Source organism: Caloenas nicobarica, chromosome 10 (assembly GCF_036013445.1).
Source record: "Caloenas nicobarica isolate bCalNic1 chromosome 10, bCalNic1.hap1, whole genome shotgun sequence".
NCBI classification, from domain to species: domain Eukaryota; kingdom Metazoa; phylum Chordata; class Aves; order Columbiformes; family Columbidae; genus Caloenas; species Caloenas nicobarica.
Genome location: NC_088254.1, coordinates 5159119 through 5175271, shown reverse-complemented (window position 1 = coordinate 5175271; position 16153 = coordinate 5159119). Strand labels below are relative to the sequence as shown.

General features: G+C 37.3%; 1 protein-coding gene across 4 annotated transcripts in view; it reads right to left on the bottom strand.

The window, feature by feature from the left end:
- The window catches only part of HMG20A (high mobility group 20A), a 41802-nt gene that overhangs the window by 20167 nt on the left and 5482 nt on the right, over positions 1-16153 (bottom strand). The gene's annotated exons all lie outside the window — the stretch shown is intronic.

Below are 16153 nucleotides of genomic sequence, written 5' to 3'. Positions count from 1 at the left end.
CTCAGTTACACAAAGCTGTAACTGACCTAAACTAGCATTGGCAACAGTCCTGCTTTGAGTGGGAGGCTGGACTAAGATGACCTCCAGATGTCCCTTCCAAGCAACATCTGCAGTTCTCTGAACCAGAACTGTACATTATGCTTTCTCTCAAAAACTATAGTAGTATCTCTGACATAAAAAGGAAAAAAACTCAAATACAATGCTTCTAGGAAAACTGGCAAAATACTGTGGTGAAATATATACGATTTTGATTATTAAAGAAGGAAAATATTTCCTAACATGTAGAAAAGAATCCACAGCAAATCTGAGGACTTATGTATTACAAGAAAATCTGAAAATTCAACTGATTTGAAGGGGCTCTTCTCTGATGCCCAGAAAGCTATTTAAGCACAGCTACTAAATATACAACATAAATTGCTTCATGCAGTTGTCAAAGTAAGAGACTAATGAAGATTTCATTTATGTCATACAATCTTTTAGTTTTGTCAGTTAAGGAAAAAGTCCTAATATCTTCAAAAAAGGAAGCTTAAGCAATTAGACTAAAACCTTGCAAATCTATCTATGTTTGTGTACATATGAAAAGCTGTATGCATGCCTGAAAAAAATAAAACTCCTTTCTTTGTTGTCCATGCACTTCCAGCAGCCTTCTGGGGGTCGAGGGCTTCTTCTCAGCCTCACCATGTCAATCTATTGGCACCTATCACTCTCATACATGCCTTAAAAGAATATATATCCTCTACATGTGAACATACCATTACCAAACACTTCTGTCCCTCACGCCCACTGTGACCTTCTCACCAGGTCCCCAATTTGCCTGGTCACATCTGGACCTAGTTAGTCAGCAGCAGCAGGTTCTAAGGTTGCTTTCAGACTGCGGGGAGGCAGCTGGACATCAACCTTAACATATAAACAGCACACAAACACAGGAAGTTGGTAGAACACACACTGCATTTTTTTTTCTTAATTTAACCCATATGCTAAAGATACTAACTCTTTCAATTGATACTCGGCCACATCCTTGAGAAAATTTAACATCAGTGAATTTAGAATGGCTTCTAATCTATTCCAGCAAGCAGGAAAACAAGACAGCTCCCCAAAAGCTCACTGAGAACAGATGGAAACCTACTCAAGTCTTTCAGTCACATTTCTCATGGAACACTGTCTCATTCCTTTGCTCCAAAGCCATTAGCCACTAGTTTCAACCCCACTGCAGAGCTACATGTTCATTTCAAGAATGTAACAAATGGGCAAACCAAAAACCCAATGAAAAGAACAGTAATGAGGAATGAAGGGAACTGCTACTTCTCAAACTTGAGCCTTTACAGAATTCACAGGACTTCAAAAGGACAGTTGGCAACTTCCATCTAGATTTGTTCTGAATATTTGTGCAGCTTTGTCAATTTAAACTCTGGCTAAAGCACCTAATGGGATACACTTGACTAAATTCAAGGCACAAGAAACAATGCACACTTCTTCAATGGCTAGTACATATTTTCATTTTTTAACTGTCTACCCAAAAACAAAACTGAAATTGATGTTAAACTCTAAACCTTTATAAGCACTACAATTCAATGCAAGCGAACACCACCTTCAAATAATAGTAATTAAAACTAGAGCTGCTGCTCTGAGTTCCCTGTACTGTTGTTACACTACTAGTTGGCTCAACAAACCAATCAGCTAAAGAATACAGAAAGACTGATTAATTTCTTAACAGCAGCATTTGATAAAGTGCTTGAAAAACCGTGATTTATTTTGGGATAGATCCGGCATGTACTCAATTATATTCCCTTTACAACTTTTGTAGGGTGGAGCAAAGACTACCGCCAAACCAAAATTGTAATGCTCAATCTTTCCACCACTTGGAGTTTCCATAGAGATTCTGCTTCCATTTTAAGCACAATACTGCTCAACTAGAAACACCGTTCTCAGAATGCCAGCAGCACACAAATACCTCTCACTCTACTATGGATAAGCCTATACAGTCAGCAATACATTTTTCTGAATTTATCTTCATTCCAAACACTCCAGGCTCTCCCGTGCACTGACTTTACTCCCAAGTGCAGGCACCACAGAAACGTGAGATTTAGGTTGGTTGGTGGTTTTTGGTTTGGGGTTTGTTTTTTTTTTTTCTTCCTTGTATTTCCTACATCCAGCATAACAGTAGTCAACTGTAGAACAGCAGTAACAACCTGACCTACAGAGGCTGGAGGAGTTTTTGGATGTCTGGTTTGGGGTGCACAACCAACCAGTATTTTAAAAGGCTAAAAAAACAAAAGCAAAAAGGCAAGTACAAGGATCAAGGAGGAAGAGTGCAAGCTTGAGCTCCAGAGAACAAAGCAGCATCATGTGTGCAGAATCCCAAGAAAAATACCAATGAAGAAGTTTCCTACCATACCATGCTCTCAATGTTTAAATATCGATAAGATTTCCAAAGAGCCATTATTCACCTACATTAACATTAGTTAAACCTTTTAATGAGTCTAGAGAAGATTCTACATTATCCTAAGCCATCAAAAATCTGGCTTAATTTATCTTTGTTTCCCTCCTTTCTCTCATCTTTCAGAGAAAACAAAGGCTTCATGACCCAGAAAATCTAAAACAGTTTAAATTTTATAGCTGGACACGTTATTGCATGCAATGAGAGATCATACTTAATACTACAGTGTACCAACATGGTTTGACAGTATTACTTGGGTAATTAAAAATGACTGCAGCATACCATAGGTTCTTAAGGAGAAAAAAAAAAATAAAATCAAGAATTACTAAACTATTTAGTCATCCAATTAAAAGGTAAGGTTATAAATACATATTTATTATGCTTATGCATATATAAATATGAAGTCGGCATCCAAAATCCAACTTCCATCCTGATTATAAAACACTGCAGGAGTTCAATTACCTCATTACCAGCTCTAGTTTTAGAAGCGTTACTGCTGAGTCGAGGATTTTTCTCCCATACCTTTTATTCCTGAAGTCTCATGCTTCTTTGCCAGAACAAATAGCTCCAAATCTTACCATCCAGAGCATAACAGCTTTAAAAAAATAACCTTCTGCTACGTCACAGGAGAATCACAGTATTCATTATCTAAGCATCAGAATCCGAGTACTTCATAATGTAAATATTTTAAACTCAGATGACTTACTGGGAGAAAAACCCCTTGGATCATCACTTCCTGTCTGTCCACATGCAGCCAGAATACCCAAAAGAAAACTGAAGCAAGTACACCTCCAATTAAAACCACAATGCTTTTGGAGCTGTCAGAGGAAGTTCAGATTCTCTCCTGACAGCAGCATTTTCTTCCATTAAACTGGAGCAGAAGCATATTATCCAACATCCTTGACTGCAAAAATCAGATTTGACTTTCCCTACAGGCAACTCATTAGAGAAAGGTCTTTGTGACTTCAGGAAAATTGCAAGTCAAACCTAATGGGATGCAAGGTCTTCTGTCAGACTCAAAAGTATATACCAGAGAACGGCCAACTGCTTTTACATTTACTTCTTGCCAGCACAAATAAACAAACACTGGAGACCAAAATAAAGACTTGCAGGAAAAAATTCCAGAGTTCCACTGCATTTCCAAGCAGCTTAAGGAAAGAAGGGAAAGATGTAAAGCTTAGTTTTATGCTTAGTTTATTCGGATATTTGTGGCAGACACTAACAAAGCTATTAATACTCAAACCTTAGCAACAGCTGCCAAATATCTGCAAAATTTATTTCTTTAAAAATACCAGAGCTCAATTCTATATTCTACTCTTATTTATATAGATGCATTAGGATGGGGCACACACAAGACATCTCATACATATAAAATCCTCCTGTTTCCTGGAATTTAAGCCCTTATTCACACAGGAAAGGTATATACTCAACTCCACAGACAAAAGCAAGTACAGCCCCACACTGAATTTCCTCTCCTTTCAAATACATGGAATAAATTTTGCATCAGCAATAAACAAGCTTTTTAAAATCACTCAAGGGAAAACAAAACCCCACAATGAGATGGCTGTACATTTAGTTGTGCTATCCACCCCTAGACAACTAAAATCAGTAACTGTGGTGCAGTTACCCAGAGGGAAGGCTTCATTATCCAGCCCTTCGTTTGCAGGTATTAAGCATCTACGGATTAGAATAGTTCATTTTATGCTTGCTTAATTTTCCTAATGATAATATCAGTTGCCTTTGAAAATAATAACACTAACATATACAACTCTGCAGAATAAATTTAATCCTTGTGTTATAGATCTCATGTGAGAAAACATAAACCATTCAATCACAAAAAAAGTATTAAATCTTGAGAATTTTTTACTTTAATTAACCTAAGGTAAGTCAAGCATTTGACCACCAGGGATGGCGCTGGTTTTTGCAATTTGTCCATAAAAACCTCCTCTGAATTTCCAGTTCCTATAGGCAATTTAGTCTACCTGTTCACCTGCTCCATCATTTGAAAACTTCTCCAAGAGCTGGAGACCTCATATTTCACAGGACAAAGTTTTCCAATATCTACTTTTAGACTAACAAGGCAAAAGGGATACTCCATAAAAACCCCACAACCACCAACTATGTAACAGACACAAATCATGCCTAGAGCACAGACACTTCCCTGAAACCACAGTGATTAGAAATCACCCAAGACTTTACCAGATCCTGTTAGCTTCCCCATCAGCAAGTAAATGGTTACTTTCCTTCAAAATTAAAGTTCAGTTCCTCTGATCATTTGTGTCAGTAAGACCAAATCACTTCACTGTTTGTGGAATGCAAACATGAAAGTGCCATGAGCAAAGCAGTTTATTAAAAAATGTAACGATCAGACTGAAGCTTTTCACGGTGTTTGCCCAGCTCTAACATTTACCAGTATCACACAAGTGAAACAAGAAATTACTTTGATTTGAAATACCATCTGAACTAGAGATAACTGAATGTCAAGGAATCCTGATTGTGACTGGCCAGTGAAATGAAAAGTTACATATTTGAAAACAAAATAATTAAAGAGCAGACATACCCGCTGAGATTAAAAACTTGTTTTAAAGGTATTTTAGCACTTTTGCTCTCTTTCAAAGCTTTACTCATCACAGAAGTTGGCAGGGAAGTACACCATAGACTCCTAGTTCACTTAAATTCTGGAAGAGGAAATTCTGGCTGCTGCCACAGTGGAATACAAATTGGAATTTCTCATGCACATACTCACCAAAACAAGTCATTACTGACCATTTTACAGAATATTGGTTGAATACTTTGGATGTGAGAATATACTAAAAAGGGGATGGAATATATACGCAAAAGAATGATTCACGACAGGCTTCATGACCCAACACAAAGGCATCTACTCCGACCTCAAGAGCCACGATGACAGCATGGAGCTGGATATTTTAAATACAGATATGGGCACAGGGACAAAGGTTAGAGGAAATGAAGTGTGGGGAGAGTCAGTGATTCTCACGCAAAACAGGCAACTAATTCTGCCTGTTTCCAGATAAGACTTATCTTTAGAAAAAAATATGACATACCAGCTTCCATACATTTTTGGTCTCATTCTGTTGCTGTTGCCTTGCACTATTCCAACATTAAAAATGAGTTTGAGCAAACAAAAACCTGTCATTTAGGAGAAACCAGTTTTTAGATAGCCTTAGTTATGCATATAATAACAACAGGTATATAACATTCACTCTAATCTGCTATTTCTTTCAATTTAAAAGATAAACAGAACTGATAATAGCAAATTCTTTTTAATAGCAAGAACAGCAAAGATCTGGATTGGACTGTTCATTTTTAATTTGTTCTAAAAGCTATCTAGTAATAGATAAACATGCATCAGAAATGAAAGTTTGGATGTATATTGCATGAAGTGCACCAAAATTGATCTTCAGCCATGGCTCTTCTAATAGGCTTTAATTTGGGATTGTTTCACACACATTATATCGTGGGCATCACAGGATAGAAACTGTATAGACTTCAGAAACAGACTGACGGAAAAACAAATAAGGAAAACAAGAACAAAAGAACAGACAAGAGGTTCACATAGTATCAAGACATCAGTGGGCATTGCTTACAAAACCTTGTCTGGGTGCCTGAAAAGGAAATAGAAACGACAGTAGGATCCTGCCAAAGCAGCCGCTCTCCTGGAGCAGCAGATAGCTCCTTAGGCCGGGACTAACAAGATTTTAAAATTGTCTGAGGCCACAGATGAAATGTGTAAAGAAAAATACTAAAGGGAAATACTACACCCAAAACATGAATAAAAAATTTTATGGAAACTGGAAAGGAATGTAACTATATGCTCTTACTAGGAACATATACCAGGATTCCCCTCACAGCACCAAAATGGAAAACACACAAATTTTTAAATCATTCAAGAACCCAGATACTTCCATGGCTCCATAACAGAATTAACTTTTATCAACTGCAGAATGAAGACAAGTTGGAATAAAGCTTTACTTATCCTCATCTTCATCCTCAAAAGGCAACAGGAAATTCTGCTATTGAGCATCATGAATGGAAATCAACAACGGCATAAGCCTACTGGAGTAGTCTGACTGCTCTCCAGTTTTGAACAACAGATCAGACATCCAGAGATGTGTATGAGCTATGGGAAGAGGCAGGCAGAGAGCACATTTCTGGAACACCTGTGGCATATATAATGAAAATACTTATTTTTGCAGACAAAACAGGATTGAAAAGAAAGAAGCCATGCCGGCAGCATGCTTACATACCCTAGGCTGAGTGCTCAAAACAACAGGTAAATATTTGCAATATTTCATCTGATCCCCGAACCACTTCCGGTAGCCCAAACTAATTGTTGTGAGTACAGTGGCTAAATTCTTCCTACTGTCTTACTGATGCTGCAATCTCTTCTTTGTACCTATCCTATCATAGGCAAGAAGTCAAAAGAAGCCAGGGGGAAATAGTGACTAAGAGCAGGGCATCACTGCCTAGAGCTTGGAGCCACACAACAAACAAGAACCTGGGAAAAGTACAGCTAAGACCTATATTAATCTGTTCTTCCAACTTCCCTCTTCCACAGCTGCTCCTCAGATGGGAACCGTGCAGAAGCTCTGCAAAACAGTTGATCTACATACACAATAAATTTAGTCCTACAAGAGAAATATAAATCTTTTCAAATAGGCTGAAGACTAAACAGACACAAGGATGGAGGTCTCACAAATGACACACAAAATCTCAAACACATCTGAAAGGATTCCTAATCCATGTTTAGTTATAAATGTTCTGAAAGATACTTGGCATGCAGGTTTAAGTATTTACTGCATTTAGCAAAGGGCAAAGATTTATACTGCTTTTACATTTCCTTTTGATTATTTCATTTCTATATATATTTGTTAAGTAAATACGGTTCCTTTGAGCTAAAGCATAAATGTTATCCCAACACCCGTATATGTGGCTAAAGAGGCATAGCTGGTTTAAAGGTCAATAAAGGAAATCTCTAAGAGCTAAGAATACAACTGAACTCCAGAAACAGTCTTTAAAATGCTATCAATCTTAACATTTTTATTTTGGACATCTCAACTAACTCATAGTTATTGCTTGGTTTTAGACAGCTAGAAGTAGTTGTGAGAATCTGACTTTAATACACAGTATACAATTCCTACTACAAAGAGAAATAAGAACTAAAGTCTGCACAATCTTTGACAAAAGGTCAGTAACACTCTGGTTTACACAGCATTAAATAGCGGGAAAATGGAAAAATACTTGTATTTTCAGAAGGGCTACAACATACATTTCACCTCAGCATGACCTCATAATCCGAAGCTCATTGTCTTGATCAGAAACAGACAAAGCAAACTGATAGAAAACAAGAGTTTAGGCAACACTGTCTTTTTTGATTTGTGGAGCCTAAACATTTTAAAACAGAAGGGCAAGCACAGTGCTGCAAATTCATGAAAGTTACTTTTCTTGGTTATCTTTTGCAGCCTGTTAGGAGTACATGGATTACCCAAGGATCTATCACCATATTTAATCCTAAAAGTTAGCTCAGGGGTTTTTCAGTCATCTGCACTCCCTTTTCATTTAAAAAGGGCTCCTCTGAAAAAACAATCATCTGCATTTTGCTCCTCCCCACATCCCCCAGAACAAAGTCAAAAAAGTATAACATTGCTTTTTAAACACTGTATTTTTAAAAGCAGAAAGTATTGAGCTTTTAGGAAAACTTTATCAATCCTATTTGAGCTTACGGGCTTCCCGAGATAAAACATTTATTACAGTAATGGAAGCTTGGCTTTCCTGGTCTTTAACAGTGTCCCAAAACAGCTAATTCCCACTCTAGAACTGTTTCCTGACCTCTAGAAAGGGTCATCTATGTTTAACTATAGAAAAAATAAGCTCATGGCATTCCAAAGCTCCGTGGTAAGCTCACTAAAAAGAATGCAGCAGGTTCAGTTCACGTCTCAACTGAGCTTTGTTTTTCATGATAAAATATCCACTCCAGAAGAAGCCCTTAAGTAAGTAAACCTTTAAGTAACCCTTACCTGGCTGCCCCAAGTAGCACACACTGATTCTTCAGTAATGAGTACACAGTTCCCAAAACGGGCTACTCACCTCTCACACTGCTTCCTAATAAGTAACAGCAATGAGTAAACAAACCTCAAAGAGCAGGTTGCAACGTGTAAGCAAAAGAGTCCTGAGAGACCATAGACTACTCAATATCTCCCGTCCACAGCATAATATGCCTAGGTCTCAGAGTTTAGCATGTAATAGAAAAATAAAAGCAGAAGCCTATTATTTGAAACTATACCAAGTAATCAAGCTTATTGGGAAAAGACAGTGAAATTTCAGCTAGTAAAAATTGGGGTTTTTTTTGACAAAGTATGTTTCATTTACAGCTAACAGTTCAATTAACAAGATGCAGAAACATTCATCCACTTCACACCAAAACTTTCCTCTACAAGCATCCATGTCATAATCACCATTAACTTGCTTGTGTTTCTGTTTAAAATGCCTTTCTCAGTAACATTTCCTAAGTCAATCACCTGATAATCACACATTTTATATGTAAATATCTTCTAACCACACACACAAAAAATCTGCAGGCTCCAACTAGTTGCATTAATGAGCAAGATGTATCTAGTCCCCACATTTTGTTGGTTGGCTGTTCCTGCCTAGTTGCACAGGAAGAAAAACGAAACAATACGAGAAAAGTCCACATTTTTTTGCTATATGGAATTAATCTCACTTCCATAAATTAAGAAATACATATATTGCATCATTCACATTTAATGACTCAAAGACTGCTTTAGACTACGTGGGACTGCTGGAGGTTATCTGGTCCCAACACCTACTCAAAACCAAAATGAAGGTCATCTTTATGGCAGACACTACCATGGCAGACTGGTTGGCTCACAGCTTCTGGTCAAACACAGAAGTAAGCCAGCAAGTGCCATCACTGCTGGTTTGTTTTGTTAGGAAGGCTACCAGCAGCTGAAGAAATAACCCCTGTTTCTTCTCAGGACAGAGACAGTGATGAATAGAAGATGGGACACAAAAGCAGTTCAAAAAATTCCTTACAATGGTCACAGGAATAAAGAAGTATGAGACAACACCTCTCTAAGTCCTTACAAAGCTTGAGGGACAGAGGAATAAAGAGACAATTCTTCTCTCTACCACGAGAACAGAGGTGAAAAGTTTTCACTTTATTCATCTATTATTGAGGGGAAAAAAAAAATTAATAAAGATCAACCTTAGCAAGAAATCCAGGACCACCTCTCCAATTATTGAACCTAGAGCTGGACTTCCAATATTACACTGCCCCTACAAAAAGATTCCCTCACCTTTTGTGTTAAGCTCAGATTTATTCTCAACTCCTGAGTACAACAGCAGTATTTACCCCGATTCAAACTGTTTCAACAAATTGTAAAAAAAACATAGCAAGCTGTCATTTCAGAGAGGAGTTACACATTAGGCTCACTACACAGAACCAAATTTTCAGTGATTTTAAGTAGGCTTAATTCAGTAGCATTTTTAAATAGGTTTTTTCTTTTCTTCAAAGGAAAAGCTTAGCTCTGGGCTGCTCTGCTTGCCACTCCACTAATTAGCCCACTTCTTCAATATATTCTGTTCTTCAAGCAGAAGACACACAATAATGAACTGCATATACACTTTCACAAGATTATACGAACAGACAACTAAGGGACCAATAAGATACTGTAACATCAAGCGTATAAGCAAAAGATAGGTTCTCATTTCTAGCCTCACAGAGAATGTTCTATCATTTGCATGACAATAGGGGTTTAAATCTGAAAATAGTCTCCACTATATCAAAAATTGAAGAGACATTCTGTGCCAAAGCTATATTAAGGTTCACAAACTAACACTCATGCCACTAGCAGCATGCAGCCATCCTCATAGTGATATGCAAGCCCTACTTGAATAGCCAAATATTTCCTCCTTACTACAAGAATGAATGCTGCTACAAGTGAGGCTGGAAGCTGTTTTGTTTGAAGGTAGGCCTATCTGCATGAAAGGTCACAAAAACTGGAGGCAGACAAGTGAAAAAGTTGCCAGAGAACTCACTGAAGAACCCAGAGGAATATTCAGGTCTCTTGAGTCCTTCAAGAATCAGCTGCTTGACCATACTGTAACTTCAAAGAGGTCATTCAATTCTAAAATGAAGGCTACAGGAACGTTAGCTTCAGCTAGTGATTGTAGAGACAACATCACATACAGAGAGAACGTCATTTTTACAATGACACCTTATTACACCTGATGCCTTAATTTCTCACTATGGTTTGTTACTGTAGTATTTAACACTAAACACTTGCAACCCCTCCTGTACATTCAACACCCAAAAAGCAACTGATTTGTCAGCTATTTTGCTGATTTGTCATTTCTTCTCTATTCCTTCAAATAAATTGTCATTCTAATTCCTTGTCAGCTTTTGCTGGTGTACTGTCTAGCTTCCTTGGGGTGATTACTTTGTATTTCATTTACCTTTTAAGCACTAAGTTATTTAGCAGCAGAAAGTCACAGCAAATGCCAGGAAACATGTGTGATTTGTAAAAACTTTTAATTGCTCAAATTTCTGTATTTTTAACTACAATGGTACACAAATACATCTGCAGTAGTGAGATGCTATCAAGGAAGCTGAGAACCTCAAAAACAGAGCTATGACAGATACGTTTCCTATTGTAAATGGAAAACTCCCGTCAGTAAAATTTATCTGCATATGACAAACTAGTGTACCTTTTTCATGAGAACTGTCAGTTATCACATTACTGCAAGGCTGCATTATGACAATGCTGCCTCATCACTTGCCCAGAGTCTTCTATTGGTCAGTCACTGATCCACACTCACACAAGCTGGAAGGAAAAAAAACCAACCATGCAATAGAGCTACAGACCAGTAAGTTCCTGCATTCATATAGCATTATTTAAATGACTCCATAAAAAGTCAATTATAGACACTTATCTGACAAACATTACTGACCTCAGACTTGAGAATAAAGAACTGTGTATCAATAAAAACATTTTTCCAAGCATGATTCCCAGAAGCCTATAATGTAAAGACACCGGAAAAAAAAAAAAAAAAAAAATCTAACTTAAGCTTTTAAGTTTCTAGCCTTTACCATCTTCGGTCTTCCTACTCCTAACTATAAAAAGTTAAAACCTTTGTGTGTGCTTCTTTGAATATCAATACTAACAATATTCTTCCACATAACAGCAACACAAGAATATAAACTTTAGGAACACATTGGAAAGTTTATTGTAATCTATTATCTTCTGCATGCTTTGCAAACCCTTCTGATAAATGTCTTTTCTGTGATTCCTTTGAGAATTACTTGGTTGAAATGGCATTGGGACAGAATATGTTTTTACAATTGGCAAAAAAATTATGCAGGTAACTTACCTAAAAAAACCCCCAAACATTTAAAGCATTTTCCAATAGATAAAATGCGAGTAAGCCATCTATAACAGGTCTAACATTTTTTCATACTTGTAATGAATTTTAAGTTTTTATAAGGTTAAGACAACATTAACAGAAAAGATTTCTCAAGTAAGGAAAATGTCTTTGATATCAGGATGATTTTTATATCACTACTCATTCAAAACAATTCATGTAAAGTCACACAGCCTAAATTTAACTTGCAGTTATTAATTCTATAGCTTTTTATATCCAAATGTAAATAGATGAATGATCAAATAAAATCTTATGTCAAGACGAAGACCACTTTGGCTAGTCTAATTCAAGTACTTGCAAGATTTTTGCACTTTCAATAAAGTTTCTAGGGCTAGAACTAAAAAAAAGCGTATTTCCTGACTGTAAGGATGAAGTATAGCCATAAACACAGGTTTGGGCAATCACAATCATCCCTTCTGACCAGCCCATTTACCATCGGCCACCTACACTCTGTTAAAAAAAAGAAACACAAAAAGGAATTTCAATCTACATGATGGTTACCCAGCCTTGTTTTAAAGACTGACAGCAAGAGAAGCATCACTGCACCAGCTTTCCCACATGGTAGTTAAGCACACAGTAAACTTGTACAACTTTCTTTTGCAGCAGGCACTCAAGAATTTGTTAGCTTTTGCAAGCTAGACCTTATAAGCTAAGAACCTATATCAACAAATTCTGATAAAGATGTGATATGATAAATGTGTCCTTTCAAGAAGTTAAACAAATGTAACACCTGCATTCATTTTTAGGGCTGAAAATATGCCTTTAGCTCATTTTCAGACTGACCTTTTTCCAGTGTGCTAGCAACCCTTTCTGAATTCCAGAAGTAGCTGTAGCAGTGCCAGCTGCACAAGACAACATGTATTCCTACCTTGTCTGTTAGACTCATCTGTTCTTATATATGATTCAGAAGCTTTTTTCTGCCTTTATTCTTTCCATATTCAGAGCTTAAAATCTTTTTGTGATTCCATGTTTCGATTAAGTGTCTAATGTCAGCAAACAGTTTACAGAATCCTAATAACATCACACAACGATTTATACACTACTGTCAATTAATGAAGCAGAATGGGAAACTAGCAAAATACTGGTGGTGTAAGTTGAGCATTAGACAAACACAATTTTCAGGCCTCTTTCTCAAGCTTTGCATAGTTTGATGTAACCTAGATTTCAGGCTAGGTTACAGAGTAGTAACTTGCTGCTGCAGAGCAGGGAAGGTCTTGCTCTCTTCTCCTTTCTCACTTGGTTATTGAAATCTCCATAGATTACTGGACTTTTCACAGAGCTGCTCTAACTCCCTAACTCTACCCGTTATGAGAATGGCAGGGAAGAAGGGAAGCTGAGTATCTTCCACCAGCTGAGGTATGTAGTCAAAAGGACTCAAAGAAATACCATAGCTTATTGAAAAAAAGAATGCATTTGGAACCTCCCACTTCCATGCATGCTAAACAGTCATGTTAAGCTACATGAGCAACCCCTAATCACCAAAGATAACTTGTGGGACTCATTCTGCTAGTAGTCAGTTGTGGAGTTTTCATATGACATCAAGAGAAGCATTCAGAAAGGTCAACTGCCTGCACAGAGATAAGCCAAGTGCCAGAAGTTGCAGACAACAGCTCTCCACTGCCTTAGGTGACAGTTCTATGGCAGCCTAAGCCTGTTTAACTACTAACTACTTGTATCGCATCATGTTCAGCCTGGCACCTCTGCTCACTCAGCAAGTCCTCTGTTTCAGCATGCTAAAGAACCAGAATAGCTTTTAGTCCATTTATCAAATTAGTTTATGTCAGATTAAAGGATCCAATAAGCATTGCAGCTGGCAGAAGAAAAAGGGATGCGAGTAGCACAGCCAAGAGTTAGCGACTTACATTTCTAACAACCCTAAAGCCCGAGATTCGACTCTCTCACTAAAATTCTCGTGGTGTCACAAATGAAGAATGTTTGAAACTATTCCAGTAACTGTGAGCCCCAAAATAGTCATAAGTGGGAGGAAATATAATTACCAGAAAAAATTAGGATTATCTCATAAACTGACCCGACATTTTCATTTTTTCTTCTTTCCAATTTAAAGCTAAACATTTATTCTCCTGATGAAAGCTGACATTCTTTCCCAGGAGTCTGGAAACAAAACTTGAATTCCACAAATTCTGATTCATTTGTTCAAACAAAGGATACTCATTACACTGGCTCTTCATATCGTATATAAATTGGAACAAATATACTTTCTTAACTAAACTCAGCAGTAGACTAGCTGAAGTCTATTCTGCCATGCTTCCCAGACAGTAAAACAGTGAGGACTTAGTCAGACATTGTTTATCTCAATTTCATTTCATCAGTAGCATGAGTCGTGCAAAACCAGATAAAGTATACCACAGTAAATGCACCCCAAGCCAGAAATCTGCTCCAAAAGACTTTAGTATGGTTACCTATGATAGTAACGGACTAGATGTCAGGACTTAAAAAAAACTTGCTATGCCATGTGTTTTACATAACTACAATGCTAACCAGGCACACATGAAGATTACCTTTTTTCCTGTGGTTATTTAATTTTGCATTGGCAAAGTTTAAACTCCAACAAGAAACAACATGCACATTTTATCTTCTAATGCTACACTGCTTCCACTAAGTTTTCCAAATTTCTCCCTGTTTATCACTGTTTGGGTACTCTGTTTGGAGTCACAAACCTCCAGCTCCTGTTTTAGAGCCCTCCTTTGTTGAGGCAATCACACTTAGATGCAAGAAATAAGAACTAATGTAAAAACCTACTCAGTAAGAAATACATCCTGAAGGAGAAATAAGAGCATTCTAATATGCCTATATAGTTTAGGACTTTTGGAGACTTAAGATTTGCTCATCTGCTCTAGAAATCCTATACAATTTGTGATTAATGAGATATTCCAACAACATGCTTGTGTATTTGAAGCTATGGTAGCTTTAAATGGCGTATCTTCCTACGATGTCTAAATTTTTCATCCTTTCAGTATCAGAAGATGTCTTTGTCAATATATAGGATAAGTGAAAACACAAACGAGAAAGATTATGCTTATTCTTAAAATAAGCTTTGGAGATGTGGGACAAGAGGAACACCATAGCAAAAGAAAGGATTTAGACTGCCTGTAAAAAAAAAACCAAAACACCACCACCCAAAACACAAACTTAAAACTAAAATTTACGCCAAGCTTTCTTCTCTAACCTTTGTGTGCCATTTATCCTGTACTGGGAACATTCTCTCTCTGGCCCCCAGTATTCTTGGTAGAAATGTGATGTTAGTGAACTCCAGATTTAGAAGTGCGAAAGAAGATTCACAGTTTACTGATTTTAGTACTTTGCTTGGTGTTGATCTGTTTTCTCTGTTGTATAGTCTCATACTACTACCAGAATTTGTTTTGCCACAGCTCTTTACTGCTTTTCCAACTAGAGACTGACACTTTCTCTTTCCATATATTGTCAAATACAGCATATTTTGAACACTAGTAAGGGACACTAAACTCCATTACATCAGAAATTCAAATTTTTAACAACAAATAATTATGGCTCCAGAGTCATAAGCCTGTGATTATTACTTAGCCTATTCTTACACAATGACAAAGTCCATTCTTCCAAAACCAAGTTCACTTGCATTACTCATGTTCTGTCAATTACTTGTTTACAGCAAACAGCACTCCAAAGTTAGAAAACAATACACCATCTTATGTCCAAGGCTTTGAAACTGCAGCCAAGTGAATTCCAAGAGAAACAAATTGTTTCTTTCTTAAGTAACAAATACAAAAATACACAAAACGCACTAATTCATGTCAGACCACTTAACTGAAATAAAAGGAGCTACAGGACAGACACAGCTAAGTCAGATCTGCTTTAACCACCATTTGGTTATGACTGTCCAAGAACCCATCCAAAAAAACCCAAGCAACCATACTAAAGGCTTATGTAAATATTTAGGTCCCAGAATAATAATAAAAATATTCCTTAGTCATTAATTAAGCTTGTTTTCAAACATGTCTCTCATTCCCTGCACTTGCTGAGACATCTACCACATCCAGGGACATGGCAGGTAACAGCTGCACCATCAGGGTAGCTGGTTACCCTATGCAGTTTAACTTAAATCACAGCTAGTGGCACCTAGGGGCGTTGTCCTATTCCTCCCACAAACAGCACCTCTGTTCCTCTTGAGCCAGAGTGACACACACAGATGCAGCGAGCTGGTTCAGAGGGCTAAAGTGGAAGCAAAGCAATGCCCCTTCCTGACATCCCCTCACATCC